Source organism: Pinus tabuliformis, chromosome 7 (assembly GCF_031772625.1).
Source record: "Pinus tabuliformis cultivar Carrire ecotype Pingquan chromosome 7, CPIR1, whole genome shotgun sequence".
NCBI lineage: Eukaryota > Viridiplantae > Streptophyta > Pinopsida > Pinales > Pinaceae > Pinus > Pinus tabuliformis.
The window spans coordinates 87,355,791-87,374,457 of NC_142293.1; positions in this window are offsets into that span (position 1 = coordinate 87,355,791).

Sequence of the window (18,667 nt, forward strand, 5' to 3'; positions counted from 1 at the left end):
GTCCTTGTAGCGAAGAATATGACTCTGTCACGAGTAGCCCTTGCTGGAATTAGGATCTACCTGCAATTGAGAAATGAGTTGGGAGAGCCCTGGGTGTGAAAACCATTCCCTGCGAGCCTCTTCAATCCAGTCTGGAATGGGAAGGGAAATTGTGAGCAGAGTACTTTCCTCCTCAAATTGGCGCGATAATGCATCTGCTACACTGTTGTCTTTCCCTTTTTTGTAAATGATCTCATAATCATATCCCAGCATTTTGGCTAACCATTTATTTTGTTGTGGGGAGGATAGGCGTTGCTCCAAAAAATATTTAAGACTGTGATGATCTGTGCGGATTTGGAAACGTCGCCCCAATAAGTAAGGCCGCCAGGTCTCGACTGCATGTAAGATGGCCATCATTTCCTTCTCGTAGGTAGATTGGCCAAGATTCCTCCCACTGAGTTGTTGGCTTGTGAAGGCCAATGGTTGCCCTTCCTGCATTAAGACCGCCCCAATACCTGTACCCGAAGCGTCACATTCAATGACAAAGGATTTGGTGAAGTCAGGTAGTGCTAAGACTGGAGTGGAACACATGGCGTTTTTGAGAGCGGTAAATGCCTGTCGTGCTTCCTCGTTCCAGAAGAAGTAATTTTTCTTTAGGAGTTGAGTGAGGGGCTTTGCTATGCGGCCATAGTTGCGAACAAATTTATGATAATAGCCTGTGAGACCCGAAAATCCTCTCAAGCTCTTCAAGGTCTTAGGTTGAGGCCATTCTTGCATTGCATGGATCTTTTTGGGATCCACCTTGACACCTTCACGCCCCACAATGTGGCCCAAATACTCAAATTCTTCCATGCCAAACGAACACTTAGACATCTTGACAAATAATTTATGCTTGCGGAGCAGTTGCAAGAGTAGATCTACATGCTGAAGATGTGCTGCCCAAGTGCCACTATAGATGAGAATGTCATCGAAGAAGACAAGGACAAATTTTCTGAGATATGGTTTGAGTATGTGATTCATAAGACTCTGAAAAGTAGAAGGGGCATTACAGAGACCAAATGGCATGACCAGGAACTCATAATGGCCTTCATGAGTTCTGAAAGCCGTCTTGGGAATGTCGACTTCCTTCATGCGAATTTGGTGGTAGCCGGAGCGAAGATCCAACTTAGTGAAGAATTGAGCCCCATTGAGTTCGTCCAGCAAATCGTCAACCACCGGGATGGGAAATTTATCTTTGACTGTCAACTTGTTGAGGGCCTTGAAGTCGGGACACATCCACCACTCCCAATCTTTCTTGAGGACCATGACCACTGGGGATGAATAAGGACTAATGCTGGGACCAATGACACCTGCTTCCAACAATTCCTTGATGATTTTTTCTATTTCATTCTTTTGGGTGAACAGATATCTGTATGGCCGCACATTTGGGGGTTGGGCCCCTGGAACCAAGGTGATGCTATGATCATGTTCCCCTTGCAAGGGTGGAAGCTCATGAGGCTTGTCAAAGACCGTCCGATGGTTATTTAAAATCTGCTGCATCTCAGGATGAATTGGAAGAGACATGGTTTCTACTACTTGGATGGCATTAAATTGAACTACCACTCCATGATGGCCCTTTTTTAACAATTTTTCCATCCTATGCGAGCTGATGACAGAGGGGGCTCCCACCTGGAGTCCACGGAGGGTATGTGTGGAGTTGTTCTACTTAAAACTCATATATAACTCCTGGAAATCCATTGTGATTGGCCCAAGAGTGCGGAGCCATTCAGCGCTTAGGACAATGTCGCAACCCCCCATGTGTATGGCAAACATGTGGGTTTTCAACTGATAATCCCCCACTTGAAGTTTGACATTTTCACAGCGGCCTTCACATTTCATTGTGCCCCCATCTGCAATTTGGACTTGGAAGTTAGAAACTGCCCGTACAAAACAATGCGCTGCTTCGGCGATTTTTTGATGGATGAAATTATGGGTACTTCCACTATCAATCAAGACTACTACTGGGCGATGTTTAAGAAAACCCCTAATTTTGAGAGTTTGAGGGGAAGAAATTCCTGCCAACGCATGTAGTGAAATAACTGGTTCGTCAGATACAATCTCCTTTTGGTTGTCTTCTTCGGTCGCCTCCGATTCCTCAAGTGGTGGATCTTCCTCGGTGGAGCTATAGTCAGTGGCATCTATTTGAAAAAACTTGGGCTCCTTGCATTTATGGCCCGGGGAATATTTTTCATCACAGTAGTAACATAGTCCTTGCTTCCTTCTTTCGGCCATTTCCGCAGGTGACACCTTTTGAACCTTAAGTGTCTGAGTCGTGTTGGGAGCCTGTGGGGGACGACCTTTAGCGGGGAAGTTGGGGCGGCTGGATTGGGCTGTTAATGCACGTTGCACCTTACGAGCTACCTGGCAAGCCTCTGTCCACGTGGGAGGGTGGTGGAGAAGAACTTGAGCTTTGATGGCTTCTTTAAGACCGCTGATAAAACATTCCATGTAGAACTCATCTGTGAGACCCTTAGTGCAGAAGGCTAAGGCTTCAAAAGCGGTAATAAATTCATCCACTGTACCCGTCTGTCGGAGCTTAGTGAGACGCCCCAAAAAAGAATCTTCCTGTTCAAAGCGATTTATAAGAGCTTTGGTAAATTGGGCCCAATTCTGAAAAGGTCCATTGCAACGCTGATGCCATTCCCCCCATTGCCATCATTCATTGTCCAAATACCTGGTCCCCACCATAAGCTTAGTCCCCTCATCTAGGATATGATTCAATTTGAAATACTGCTCCATTTGTGCTAGCCATGCGGACGTGTGAGAACCGTCAAATTTATGCATATCCAACTTGGGAGGTCGCTGACTAGGTGGTGGATGGGTGTGCCAGACGTGAGGAGAGTGGCTAGACTCACCCTCATGGTATTCATGGCCCTTATATGCCTCCTCGTGGGCTGGCTCCTTGCCCTTCGAGAGTGCTAGCTGTACCTGGAGACCTAGTCCGCGAATCTCAGTTTGGATGTTGTCCATCACAGTTTGGATGGAGGTCACAGTGTCTTCAATTTTGTCCATCCTTTCATTGGCCATCGCTTGAGTGCGAGTTTCTACAATACACCAACCTGATGAAAAATTGGGACCGCCTAAAAATTTTTACTAATAAATTGAATGGTACCACCTTGCTCAGCTCGTCGTCCTGATTCTGATGGGCTAGATCACCAATAAGCGCCCCGGAAGATCTCAGACTTTTTTTTTTTTTTTAGAAAACTCCTAACGGAGTTTTACTCCTTCTTGATTAATAATGCAGTCGCCAAATCCTCAAAATGTCAATGCTGCCCAAAAGTCCTGCTAAAAGTATTCCCCTGTATAGGAACCCTGCACAACAACTCCGATCTGGTGGATCTGAGAGATCTGAATGGTGGAACAACTGCTGCTGCGGATCTGATGGAGCTGCGAGACTGATTTCCGCTGCTGCAGCATGTCTTTGCACACGCGGATGTGTGATCCCCGATAGAAAAAGGAACTATGGTCGAGAGGAGTGTCAGGTGCTACAGATCGCAATATACATAAGGGTTTGACGGTAGTACTCAGCCCAATGTTTCAGGGCTCTAACTAAGGAGGATCGACCGTACCCTTAGCCGTACAACCCGACTACCCTATCGTACGGGTGAGTAATCTCTCCGAGTGATGTTCTTGGTGTAATGTAGCCACAAGACGGCCGAAGGTTTATCTATGGCGAGGTTTCAAGGGAGCCTAGGGGGCTTCCTATATACCCAGAGGGTACGTGGAAGACAGTCCGTGCACGGTTCTGTCTAATGCGCTACTACTCGAAGGGGTACCCATAAGGGTTACAAGGGAGTCCAACAGACGTGACCACCTCTTGTATTTCCTGCGTGCATGCCTCCCCAAATCCGCAGGTTTATGCGCTCAACGACAGATCCCGTGGTTTAAAGACGCCGGAACACGTCTCTAGCCAAAAAAAATTTGCTAAAAATTGGAGATCCCACCGAGCCCTGGAAAGTGCTCTGATACCACTTGTTATGCTCTTAACTTGCAAAATAATACCCAGATACAGAATATGCGAAGAAAATATACCCAGAACACAGAATATGCGAAGAAAAGATACCCAGAACACAGAATAACAATGATTTTATTATTCAAAGAGCAATGTTCACATGCCTCTTCGAGGGGGCAACCTCCAATAGAGCAGAGCTCGATTACAAAATAAGACATGATGCTCCTCGCAGGGAGTCTCTATCCTTTATATATGACTCATACATGCAATACCACGGGCCAATACCGTGGGTTTTATTAATACCATCTATCTAATACTACGGCCCATTTGCAACTAACTGTGGTCCCATCATTAATTGCGGGTTAACCACTTACAAATATTAATATGGGCTTTATTGACTCTTGACTATGACGTGATCCCATGACATAAATAAGGGGGTTAGGTAGGACCCTAACATGATCATACCACTATATTAGAAGGTTGTCACCAAGAATTTATGACTCTACTGCCCTGGCTACGACCGCACCTCACCAAACATGGTAACGAGTGGAGTGCACTACATATGGTAGAACATGCGGCGCCGGATGTCACGAGGGAAATTGAGAAATTTCTAGGGATTATATTGGAAGGTGAATTGAAGTCTTGCACAAGCGGTGCGACCACCTGACTAGCCGTAGGGAGCACAGTCTCAGCACTCCAGGCAGTTGAAAGAGAGTGCAGGACTATAAAAGAGTTTGTTTGGGAACTGTGCGATAAGGGAGATGTGCGCAGAATCAGAATGTCACAAGGTTCGTGCCTGCGCACGGTGGGCTGCGCTACCACGTGGGTAGGCTGGGAAGTGACCGTTGGTGTCACTATTCATGACGGGATGTCCGATTTAAGCCAAAATGGAGCTGGCGACAGGTATTTAAGATATGAATTAAGGGAAAGATTTGGGACAATCTACCGCCAAGAAAGCATTAATGGCCCAGAATTGGGGGGAACAGTCGAATTTGAATCCATAAGGCGCTATAAAACTCGAGGGGCTAGCCATAGGACAACCCTTGTTCACTTGAGATTAGAGCAGTTGATTAGAGACCAGAGTGTCCAGCGCCGAGCGATATTCAAGCCCCGAAGTTCGTGAATGACCACATACCGTGCAAACAAGATGGCAGCTAATAGGAGAGGTGTGGGCTTTGTAGAAAGAATGGCCGATGGAGCCATGGAACCCACAGTGAAGGATGTTTCGGTAGATGCTGGGAATGTGCCAGAAATCCTGAAATCACCTCGAACGCCAAGGCCAATAAAAGATAAGCAGGTAGCAGGACTAGTCCGCATGTCCCTGCGAAATCCATAGTTCAGTAAGCTCTTAATGGAAGGAAAGGGCAAGGCTGTCACCATTGAGACAGATGACAAGGAGGAGGACCTATAGGCTCTCATCGATGATTTAGAGGAACCAAAGGACATAGAAGAGGACATCCAGCTGGTGCGCTCTGCAACGAAATTGCCTGAGTACATCCCTTCGCGAAAAGGGAAAACAAAGATACCAAAGGATCTGGATGCCACCAAGAACGCACTCCAGACCTTGCTCGTCCGTGATGGAATTATGTTTGAGGGCTTGCACCTGGGCCACCTGCCCATAATGAATTTTGAAGATTGGGACCTCGTGGACAACAAAAAGTTCCCACATTTAGAGACGGAGAGCCTCATGAAGTAGAGCATGGAGGGGCCAGTCACAACATTACAACAACGAAAATGGCTGCACGGTGTGGAGAAGGTCGGATTGCTTCATTTGCTATGGATTCCACACTTTCACCATGTGACCATCACTATTTTCGTCATCAGGCAGTTGCCATGCTTGCTGCACGATGGATACCTATGGCTGGACGAGCATATTACCATCACAGCAGATCTCATCCATCGAATTTCTCGGCTTCCTTGTAAGGGCAAGGACCCCACGATGATAGCAGGAAAAAGTGGTGATTTGGCTCTCGTGGAAGCCATGAGGAAGAAATACAAGCTCGAGAAGAAAAAGAGGGGTTACATATCAGCAACATCAAAGATAAGGTGGTGATCGTAGCCACCCAACTCCTGGCCGGGAAGGTAATGAGAAAATGCCTTGCCGATGAAGTACCAGCGCCGGTAGTTGCATTGGCTGAGCAATGCATAGAGGGGGTCCAATTCAACTGGGTTGAGTTCCTCTACAAGGAATTCTTGACCAATTGCGAAGAAGCCCAGGAGCAGGGTAAGACCTTCCACTACGAGTGGTTTCTCTTGTCCATTCTGCTAGTAGCGGGAGAACTGCCAGAGGACAGTCAGTTCCTGAGCATCGAGCAGGACTTACTAGAGGCCGCAAAATATGCATCTCTCTAGGCTACCAAGGATGGGAAGTGGATTCGCGAAACAAAGATCTTCTGGGTGCTCATGGAGGCGAGCATCCGCATGTGGATTAATAAGAGGCCGTTCCTGTTCCCCATAGTTTACAACAGTATGCAGAGCTTTGTAGACTTCAAGGCAAACATGTACACCATCTACATCAAGGCACGAAGGGATCTGCGCAGCAGTGGACCAAGCTGCCCTTCATCACCATTTACAATGCGATTTTTTCAGTGTTAGAATCATGGCCTCGTGAGTGGCACGCCTTGAATTTGACAGAGCTGGATAGGACAGTAGCCTAGAAGAGAAAGCATGAGCTTGAAAAGTGGAAGCAGAGGTATGGGCTGTCCGCGAAGCAGTAAATGCAGCCACAGAGTAGGAAAAGGCCACCAAAGTTGCAGTAGTAGCGCAGACAACAGGGGCCACAACAACGCATCAAGAGGAAGGCCATGACATGTCTACAGGATAGGAGGCAGAGGACACAAACCTTGTAGAAGAAGGTGCGGACCCTAGCACAACGTCTACCCAACTGAAAGGGTTGTGCGTCATAGAGAGATCGGGTCCACGGAAAAAGGTCAAGGCCTCCAAATTGACCTTTGACCTGATCACGTTAACAAAAGGCGACCTCTATGACATCGACAACACGGTTTGCGAGGTCACCAAGGAAGCTCTCCAAGAAGCCATGTCAGAGTAGCAAACTTTGTTGGGGGCCCTAAGGGTGCAGCTGCAGGAACTACAGGTGCAACCCCCACAGGAAGAAACCGTAGCCAGCTACGGTGCAACAGGCACATCAGCAGCAGAGCAGCTGCAATGCGTAAAGATGGCCAACACCATATTGCTACCAAATGGGGCACTAGCAACAGAGAATGAGACCGACAGAGCCATGGTTGGAAGAATCAAGGGACATGGCCTTAATTTGGCTACTCTTCCATGCGACACACTATACCAGCTGTAGGATGGCATAATAGCAGAGCTCCGCGCAAGGGAGCGCCGCGTGATTCAGGTGATGAAATGAGAAAAAGATCAACATTGAACAGCTCAGCCTGTAGCGTGACGAACTGGTGTCATAGAACCAGTAGATAGTGCAGATAGTTGATGAAGCATGTCGGCGGGTCCCAGAGTTGTCCATCACCGCAGACTTACCAACAAAAATGTGGATTCATTGTTTGGCAAGTGGATTTCGAACCGCATGCGAGGAAATAACACGAGTGCAGCTAGAGGTGAATCTCCAGATTTCCAAGCTGCGGCTGAAAGTGCAGCCTTCAATTCCTACCGAAGTTAGGGAGCAGCAAGTTAGCACTATTCAAACAGGACTGGAAGAAATTGGATGGGTAGTGCCGAACTGTATTGATACATTGGACCAAGCCTTATGATTCCTCACATCCTTAAAGGAGGATCCCAACATACAACGCCTGGAAACAGAAGCGCGCGAGCTTCAAGAGCAGTACGACAATGTAAGGGGAATGACGCAGACAGTCATCCTCACTCAACAACTCGCAAATATGCAGCAAGCAAGGGCACTGAAAGAGCAGGTGGATGCCACCAGACAGAAATAGGCACTCCTCAAATCATGCATCCATCCATGGATTGATGATGCCTTCACCATTACAGCAGATATCGAGGGAAAACTCGCACAGATGTAGGGGATTTACACGCTAAGGCAAGGATTTGATCCACACAAAGAAGTATCAGAAGAACGCATGCAATAGGTCCAACAAACCTTAGAACAGTGCATCGCGGACCTCCGAGTAGTTCGGGACTAGTTGGAGGGACTCTGCGCCAAGGTTGCTGCGCTGACTGAGTGACTCGACGACGAGTCATGATGATTGTGTTGGGGGCTTGTTGGGCATGGAATCCCCCAACAACATATTTTGGGGCTCAAAGCCCATGTTTTGGTCAAATGTATTGTAAGACTCCATGAATTGCGGGCGCGGAGTGCGAAGTATAGTTTGAGCCATAAGGCTATCCGCTCTAAAGTATTGTAATGTAATGTGAAGTCATCTCGGCCTACCCATGGTCTGTGGACCATGGGATTGTATAAATGGAGCGAGGCTCTATGTCGTAGGGAAATGGAATAGGAGAGATGAATACAAATGGTTCGAGCATAGAGTAAGAATCTAAGTGTATTGGGTTGTAGTTGTAGGAAGAGGCTCTGCAGCTGAGTGTGAAGAGGCCTAGTAGAGTCTGTAGCTGAGTGCACGGACCCGTTTATCCAAAATGGATCCTCAAAACCCTCTAAGTCTTCAAAAATAAAAAACTATCGCAAAGGATGAACTTTTAAAAATGGCGGATTACACTATCGGCCCTGAACTACATTTAGAAATAGTGAAAAACAGAGCTATCGGAGGTTTGAACAAAGATGCATAGGAGACGTCGGATCCGGCCATTCAACAGTCCAGATCCAATCGGCATATCTCAATCGGAGATGGAAAGAGGAGGCTATTGGAGGCTACCATATGAAATTTGCGACAGGGATTAGCACAAGTCAACGAGGACCGTCAATCAAGCGTCCAGATCGACGACCCAGGTTAACTCACAATATCACATCGACAACGTACAGGGGAGCACTTACCAAAGGCTCGGGGACTATCCAATATGTGATATCGCAATATCGCATCGGAGCGATACAAAGGAGAGGGAATGGTACAAATGCAACTTGTGATAGCTGGATCCAACGGGGTTATGGATGGAATTTAATATATTTTGAGTTCCATAAAAAGGGGTTTTTCTGTGTAAATTCGTGTTTTCATTAAATAAATGAAAAACAAAGGAAATGGGAATTGGTCGATAAAACCGAAAGGGTTTTTACAAGCAGCGATATATATATTCTGAATTCTGGAATGAGCGGGATATCGGGCAGGGTTTAGGCGGTAAGCCATATTGGCTGGGCTCTGCCCAATCCTATACACTAGCCGACACGTGGCTAGGTGCCAAAGAGAGAAAATCACCTTTTCGGGCGAGTGTTGGGCCTCAAAATAGTCCTTATTTTCACTCCATTATTTTGAAAAAATTTTAAAATCAACAAAATTTTATTTATTAAAACCTAATAAAAAAAATTCTAAAAATATACTATAACTAAAATGAAGTTAGTTTTTTTTTTAAATAAAAATAAGAAAATGACAAAAAATTATTTTGTGTTGTTTTGATTTTTTTTCTTATTTTTTTTTTTAATCAACACAAAATATTATTATTATTATTATTTTTTATTTAAATAACAAATTAAAAATAGTTGTTTTGAATTTATTATGTATGTTGATTTTTTTAGATTTTTTTTTTTTTAAACAACAAATTAAAAAAACAATTTTTTTTTTTTAATTTGTTATTTAAGTTGAGATTTTTTAAGTTGAAAATCAACAATTTTTTTTATTAAAACCTAATAAGGAAAAATTCTAAAAATAAACTATGTTTTAGGATGGGAACTATTTAGTGAGGGAAGTGGCCACATCCACTGATCATTAGGTCCTAGTGAATCGATGGAGGACTCAAATGACACAGGGGATGTTTCCTGCTGTAAGTAATGCACTAGATGTGGTGAAAGCAAGTTGAGACGCAATGGAAAGAAGCTTCCGACATAGTTGGAAAGGTAGAAAGATTACTACACCAAGAAATATCATGTTACTAGCCAGCACCGTTATTGTATTTTGAATAAAATGAAACAAAGGTCCTTGCATCCCCACAAGTCCATCAAATGGCACATCCTCAATACCATCCGCATCATCTCCACCATCAAAAATTTGCTCAACATGTGCCTCAAGTCGTGCCGCTTGCATTTCCACACGAGCCGCTACATTTTGTGCATTTCTCCTTATCAATTGCCCTGCACCTACGTTTTCCTGGCCAGCTCCATCTGGTACAGGTAGACGCCTTCCTGCTCTTTCCCCATTTTGCCTGTTGATGCCATCTTCTTCCCTCTCAGGATTTGGCCTCTCAATTTCACAAAGATTTCTAAAGAACTCGTGCAGAGAGGTTGCACACAAAAATATAAAAACAATTAAAGCTGACATAAGGAATCCATGCAAACAATCTGTAAACAAAAGAGCAAGAGAAATATGTGTCGTGGAGATATGACTCAGAAACAAAAGACAGCTGCCAGATCCAGAAATTTATGAATGGTATAAAGATGAGCCATATAGAAAGTACGAAGGAAAGCTGCAAAATGAAGTGCAAGCCATGCCATGCTTTTGCTACTGTGCCAAGTAAAACCTCTCTAAAAGGTAATCTTGATGGTGCATTTTCAGCATAAACAAGGGAAAAACGGAAGGGGTGGTTGCAGACCTCACACTACCGCGCGTTGTTGTGATTGAGCCACTGAAGAAGGAAATCCTGATGAAAATATTTGATGCTTCCACTGCATGCACACGGGTAAAATAGAGGATTCTCCAAGTCTCCAGACGTTCTGCATATTCGACAAACATCTTCATCCTCCTCCCAATACAAGAAATATGCATTGGATATATCCTTTCATAGAGATATATATGTCTTCAGATTATATTATTGTATCTGTACCATGATTACATTCAAGTTTCAGTAGTATTCGTGATGTCAAGAATATTAATAGTTGTGGGTCGCCTGTCTATCATGTAATCGACATGCAAATTGAATTCAAAGAGAGCACAAGCAATTTCTCAGCAACTACTCCATGGATTTAGCCTGTATAGAAGGTCACCTCAACCAAATTCCTTAATGCCCACTCTGGATTTTCAACCAGCTTTTCTCCAGCAATTAAATGCTTTGATTTTCACGGGATTTTTTTGTCAACCGCTTCCATCTTCTTTGTTTCCCTACTCACTGTTATAGACATTTTTGTGCCTTACAGCATTGAGCATGAAATGTCCATAATCTAAGGGATCCAAAGTCCCTAAACATGTTGTTCCTACCCCTAGAGGAACAAGGCTAACAAACCACAGTAATTCACAGAAGTTCTCCACCAGAAACTGCTCAAAAACAAGTCAATTCAGGATCAATTCAGTGGCTCCACTAGCTCTCTACGCTGAATGTCAAATCCAACACTGGCTACCTACGCTGAATGTCAAAGCCAACACTGGCTACCTGCGTTGAGCGAGAATTGCCAAATGGCAAGTTCATTCCAAGAGGTGTCAAGACCCACGAAGCTTCGAGAATCTTCCTCAATGACACTTGCCTCAGTGAATTCGACTGGTGATGAGTAAGAGGTTCCTAATCTCCAAGTGGAAGCAAGAACCTCCAAGTGGAATCAAGAACTGACAGAGGGAGAGGACAGTAGTCAGATCTCAAGCTGACTCATCCTCTCTCCAAACATCTATATATGGATCTCTCCTCCATGAGATCTAGAGGCTGGAATTTTGTTATTGTAAAGAATTGATGTTGGTTTGAGATTAGAATCATTGGGTGCTTAATGCTTTGAAGGGGGTGAAGATAGGAATTCCATTTGCTGGGAAGGAGATGCTGGATTGGAGCCCTCTGGGTTGTATCTCTTCCTGAACCTTGTTATTCATCAATAAAGCTATCTTGGTTTCTCCTATATACTGATGTATCTTTGATGTATGTTTGCATTAGTATGTTTAGTTTATTTCTAATCCTGAACTAGTTATGAATATGAATCCATGTCTTGTGTAGTGTTCTCTTCTTGTGATCTTGCAGAAAACTCTTGAAGCTGGGCGAGCGAGAAGGCAAGTAGCTGGGAACTCTCCAAGAGAAGAGAAGCCGGATCGAGGGACAAACGGAAGACACCGGTTAGTCCATCCATCTCTCTCTTCATTCTTAATTCATAAAGGAAGAATACTAGAATAGTTGTCTCTGTTTGTTGCTAAGGCACTGTCACACCTTAGGTGGATAGGATCGTCCTGCATAGGCATTTTTCCCCACAACAAATTGGCGACTCCACTGGGGAGATCTGTTTAGTCATTTTATTTGTGTCTCTGTCATTGTTTGTTTCATAGACTCGACAGCAACAATCGAACTGCATCTGCTATTCCCAGATGCAAAGTAGACAGTTGCTGCTTTGATCCAATCACTGGACTTGTCTATGATCTGAACAATGGACTCACAAATGATTTGATGATCCTTTGTGATAGATCTTAGTACTCCCTCAAAGCATCCCTTTGATTGCACCTTGCTTGTTGCTTTTATTTGGCCTAAAACAGTAGATTAAATAGCAATCTCTGACCCAGAACCCAGTGAGAAACGAGAGTTTCTCCTTCAGCGCAGACCCTGTGAAGGGATTCTGCATTTCAACGCAGGTCCCGTGAAGGCTACCTACGCTGAATGTCAAAACCCCTGTGTTGAGGTTGCGCTGAACCAGTTTGGCCTTGTGAAGCTGGGGTTCTCTGCTCTGTTTTGCCTTGTTTTGATCTCTGATTTTTGCAGCCTGTAACCAGCATATGTACCAGTCTGATAACTCCTTTTCTCTGCTTAAATTCTGCCTCCTTTTGTACAAAAAGACTGTGAGTGTTTTTATGTGTTTGTGGTGTCATTTACAGTTTTCCTTTGCAAGAGTGAAATAGTCATCCTGTGGCCCTTGATTCAGATCTGTTGATTGTGATCTTAGGAGAGAGTTCATTGGCTGTTTGCAGTTGATTATACATTTACTCTTGCTTATTGGTTTGAGTTTGTCTCTTTTAAGTGTCGAAACAAGTGTTCATTTCGAAAATCGTTAAGTGTTGTAATCTCTTCTACCCTTTCTGATTTCGAAAAAAGTAAACTTGTTTGTATTTGTCATTTAAAAGCAAATTCAAAGTTGTACAAAAAGCTTTCTTTGTAGGTATCAATACTAAGAAAGCGGAAAACAAACACCTGCATTGTGCATTTGCATCTTGATAGTTTGCATGTTTGATTTAGGAAAAGTGCATTAGAGTGTGCTGATTTCTCTTTGAGAAAAGATGGTGTCTTTCTTTTCCCATAGTAGATAGGATTTTCAAAGTTGAAAAGATATAAAGCTTGCTTATCATCTTTAGACTGCATTTAGGAATTGTATCATACATCTCGTGGTGAACCTCAAAAGGCAAACTTCTAAAAAGATCAACCTAAAATAAATTGAATGAACTTAACAACGCTTTGCAACATAACGCACAACATAGAGGTCTAGGCTAGAGACGTGTTACGGCGTCGTAAAGCCTGGTGACTGTCGATCTCGTTGATGGTGGGTGATTCCTCCTGAAGGACGATAGCGCCAGTACGGATTGTGCTCCCACGTACCGTCGTGTATATATTGGTAGACCCCTATAGGCATAAAACCTTTATCCTTAGGAAGCCGTGTCAGCCGCCCTACTGATCGCAATGCACTGAACACAGCATTCAGGAAGATCGACCGCCCGTACCTTAAAAAGTATTCTGCGGTTTTGCGAAACGTTTGGCACACCCTCTGCCTAGAACTCGAGAGCAGTTCCTTTTGGCCTTTTTCAGACTCTATAACGGAAAAAGTCCATCCGAGCATTTGTCACTTCGGGCTCGTTAAAACATCGAAGGAGACTAGAGTCATCTTTAGCTTTTTCTCGACTCTTTAAAATTGAAAAAGCAAGTTGTGTCTAAAGCGTCGTTAAAATTTATTTTAAACGGAACAATCACCCTTTATTCCTGCGTTGATCTTTAGGTTGAAAAAATGGAGCACACCAACCAAGGAATTCCCCTTGGTGGAAATCCTAGTCCCTTCTCCTCTTGGGGAGATGTTGGTGCGCCCCATATGGCCACATTGTCGCTTCCAGTACTGACAATTGGCCTGCCGGTCTGGCTCTTTTCAACCAATGTCGTTCAGAACACCACCATTCCTGAACAGTCGAGTCAACAGTTAGACCAGACCAGAGTTGCCCACCAGCCTTCTACTTCATCTAATTCTTCCTCTCCTCCTTCCTCTTCGCTTGACGGAACTGGTAAAACAGAAAACCAAGTTCCTAAGGAGAAGAAGGAAAAGAAGAAGAAAGAGAAGAAGAAGAAGGAGCCAAAAGCGACTGGGGGCAAACAAGTGTCGTCTGACAAAAATCCACACACAACACTGACTAGGCCTAAATCGCCATGTGTCATATGCAAGGGAGACCACTTCCATAGAGATTGTCCCTGCATCCCTCGGATACTAAGGGACTGGTCTCCCCGTTTGCACAATTCGGTGGCATCAACCTCTGATAGCCATGTTGACTACTCACCGTCAACTAGTGAAAGTGAAGCCACAGGACAGAGAGGGAAAGCTAGATTTCCCTGCAAACTGTGTGAAGGCGATCACGCCATCCACCGTTGTCCCTTCTTAGACGAGGCTAAAAGAGTTTTGGAAGATCGCCCGATCTTACGAGCGCAACTTCCTCCTCGATATCAAAAACTCCTGTCAAGTCCTTCACTAGTTGAGAACCCGGTTGGCCCGCCCAGGTAGTCAGCCGAAGCACCCATCATTGAAGATGAACCATCTGAATCCATACCTGACGAAAGTCAAAAGGTTGAGGCGGCAGTTGACCCGGTTTTGCCTTCAGAGGCTCTGTCTTCAAATGATGCCATCACAGAGGAGAATAAAGACGACACCGTCCAAATTCTCTTCGTCAACACAGACTCCGACAAACAAGGGGGCAATTTGCCCATTCCTTTATCGCAGGAAGGAACTTCGTCAGAGTCATACCCGACCGTCTATTCGGTCCCACCACCAAGCAACCTGGTTGTGTCCTTCGACTGGAACCAACTAGGCAGACCCTGGTTGCCAGCAAGCATACCATTCAGAATTATCGTTCAAATATACAGAATGGTAATGGCTGGCACTATCATTGATGAGGGGGCATCTGTGAGTATCCTTTCCTCTATTGCTTGGAAAGCGCTTGGTTCGCCAGCACTTTTGCCTGAAATGAGAAATCTATCAGGCTTTGATAAAGGAACCAGTCGACCTTTAGGGATCCTCCCCAATATGCCTATAACATTGAAAGGGAAGACCGTTCAAATGAACGTGATGGTCGTTCAAGGACCCTTGGATTATAACCTACTCCTTGGACGAGACTATATATATTGCATGGGAGCCATCGTCTCCTCACTCTTTAGAGTAATGTGTTTTCCGCATGAAGGAAGAGTGGTCAAGCTCGTGGACCAACTTTCATTTCCCGGATCACGCATCGCAAATAGTCATATACCATCCCTAAATGGTCTCTTCATGCAAGAAATGTCTCAACCCGGGGTCCGTCCTCCTGATGAGCGCGAGTAATCTGGGAGGATATGACTGGAACCCAGGGGGCATGCGTCCTGGTCTGCTTCGGCGGGAAAACTTTGGGTATAGGGTAGGTTTCCGCGGGAGAATATGACTAGTCCGTACCCCGTCCGTGGTTGGAAGAGGGGTTGTTCTGGAATAAGATTCTCTTGTCAAAGTTATGTGGTTTGCACTCGTTGTTACTCACCTTTGTCTATTTCGGTAGATATCGCCGAAGAAGTGTTTTGTTGAAAGAATAACAGAACAATCTTTGGGAAGCCTGAAAGAGGTAGGCCTCTCCTGGTAAAACAAATGTTTTATCTGCAAATTGAGGGGTAACCTTGAAATCGTACTCTATGCCTGGGGGCATGCAAACCTTTTGGAGTGCAAGAAAGGGGCGGCTATTTATTTTTTAAATTTTTAGGTCCTCCCTTTAAACCTGTAGGTCTAACCCTTTAAACTCGTAGGATTAGTCATTTCCGAACTTGCATAACGAAAGGATCCGGAGCAAAGCTTAGCGAGATGAAGCTCCATAAAAAATAGAATCTTGATGAGACACTCTTATCATATGACTGGGTAATCGAGCAGTTTTAGCACACAGTTCATGCTCGTTAAAAAATAAACGCAAGATCCGAGCAGTTTTAGCGCATAGTTCATGCTCGTTAAAAAATAAACATAAGATCGAGCAAATGTTTCCACCCGCGTTTAAGCTCGTTAAAAAATGAACTATCCCGGTAAATAACCACAGTGAATGTAATATCATCAGCCATTAAAGCCTTGGTCGTGTTTGCACCGTCACCTCCACCTTTCCATTGGCCGATCGTTCACCTCCATATGTTTGTTTACCCATTTTGAGGAACAGCTGCGAAGAGTGATTTCACTAGCCATCCTTGTGACACTGTCGTGCTTGGAAAATTCCAACCTGTACCTGGAATCAGCTGCTAACCTGTTTCATCACTCGTTCCTCAAAAGATGAGTCTTCTTTAAGCTCTTTTCATCTGACTCGTAAAATATGAAAAGATTGCTGAGTTTTGGCCTTCCAGCTCGTTAAAGGGACAGGAAGTGCTATCCCTCCTCTAGATTTTAATCTTTTTGGACCTGAGGGATTATTGCACAAAAAGATCGAGCGCTTGTTTTGTTCGGCTCGTTAAAACTATCGAAAACTCATCCCTTCTGTATTGTTTTATACTTTTTCAGACTTAATGGATTAGATGACGAAAAAGGACTTCTGGAGTTAACTTTATGTACCTTTTCAGACTCTCTAAAAATGAAAAGGACCGAGTTATCCTTGTCGTTAGACTCGTTAAAATCATTAAATAGCGACAAACTTGTCTTTAGACGAGAACGAGTTTCACTATCGCTAGGCTCGTTAAAACATAGCGATGGGCTTGCCCGAAGGGCAGGTTATAGAACAAGCATATGTTATCCTCCTCAAGCTTGACAAAAATAAAGAGTTACTGGTCAGCAATGACTGGGGAAAAATTGGGAGAAACTCAAGAAAACTTTGATGGTAGCAAGTCGCTCTTGAACATGACACTTTTCCTCCGTACCACAATCGGGTTGGGTTGTTTCATTCACCGGTCACATCACCATGGTCTCGCCATACCATCCACATTTGGGGTAATGCTACCGATCCATCGCATCAGTGTCGCCACATGTTCAAGAGAAGTCGTTCAGAAAAGTCAAACGTGTCCCATCCACTGCCATACATTATCCTTCATCCTTTCATGACCGCCACCCTGAATCATATGTCACAGATCGTTTTCACCTCCATCAAAATCATTAGCTCCGTTCCGTGTCATTGATGTGGGATTCATTAAGGCCCTCCTTTGACGGATCGCTTCTTGTCGACCAACCCCTCGGAGATCTAGGAACAACCCCTTCAGTACTTTGAAGCTTGCATGCCTCAATGGCAAGTTTCTCACTTCCGGCGACAGGTATACATCAATGACCTTCGACCGAAATATTTTGCGTGGTGTTCGACGCCAAGTCCTTTATTCACACCACGTGAATTGTACTGCAGTACCTTGAGGGTCATTATCATTATCGGTGATTCCTCTCGCGCTTGTTAACGGTTTAATCAAGCGATGTCTTTCCATGTTCGACTTCAGAACATTCCTCACATGGATCGACTTGTACTTAGAGTGAAGATCGAACGAGTTTGAAGACCCCGGATCTAGTTTCATCCATCCGGGCTGCGATATATATTCAGGAAAGATAAAGACATTGACATGTACATCATTGCAGCAGATAATCATCCTACTCAAAGGATGATAATTTCATCAAAATTATCAGTCTACCATCAGACGATTGTCTGTTCTATGTACAGAAAAATGAATTTATAAAGCTGAGCATGGGAATGCCTGCCTCAGCTAGATCATGAAAGTAGTATGAAAAATAATGTATTGTATTGTATCTTATTACAGGTCTCCTCCCAGCATTGGATGAACTTCGGATCCCCCTGATAAAGCATTTCACCCGATAAACGGCCTCATACTTTAGGGGGCAACTGTTATAGACATTTTTGTGCCTTACAGCATTGAGCATGAAATGTCCATAATCTAAGGGATCCAAAGTCCCTAAACATGTTGTTCCTACCCCTAGAGGAACAAGGCTAACAAACCACAACAATTCACAGAAGTTCTCCACCAGAAACTGCTCAAAAACAAGTCAATTCAAGATCAATTCAGTGGCTCCACTAGCTCTCTGCACTGAATGTCAAAGCCAACACTGGCTACCTGCGCTGAATGTCAAAGCCAACACTGGCTACCTGCGTTGAGCAAGAATTTCCAAATGGCAAGTTCATTCCAAGAGGTGTCAAGACCCAGGAAGCTTCCAGAATCTTCCTCAATGACACTTGCCTCAGTGAATTCGACTCGTGATGAGTAAGAGGTTCCTAATCTCCAAGTGGAAGCAAGAACCTCCAAGTGGAATCAAGAACTGACAGAGGGAGAGGACACTAGTCAGATCTCAAGCTGACTCATCCTCTCTCCAAACATCTATATATGGATCTCTCCTCCATGAGATCTAGAGGCTGGAATTTTGTTATTGTAAAGAATTGTTGTTGGTTTGAGATTGGAATCATTGGGTGCTTAATGCTTTGAAGGGGGTTAAGATAGGAATTCCATTTGCTGGGAAGGAGATGCTGGATTGGAGCCCTCTGGGTTGTATCTCTTCCTGAACCTTGTTATTCATCAATAAAGCTATCTTGGTTT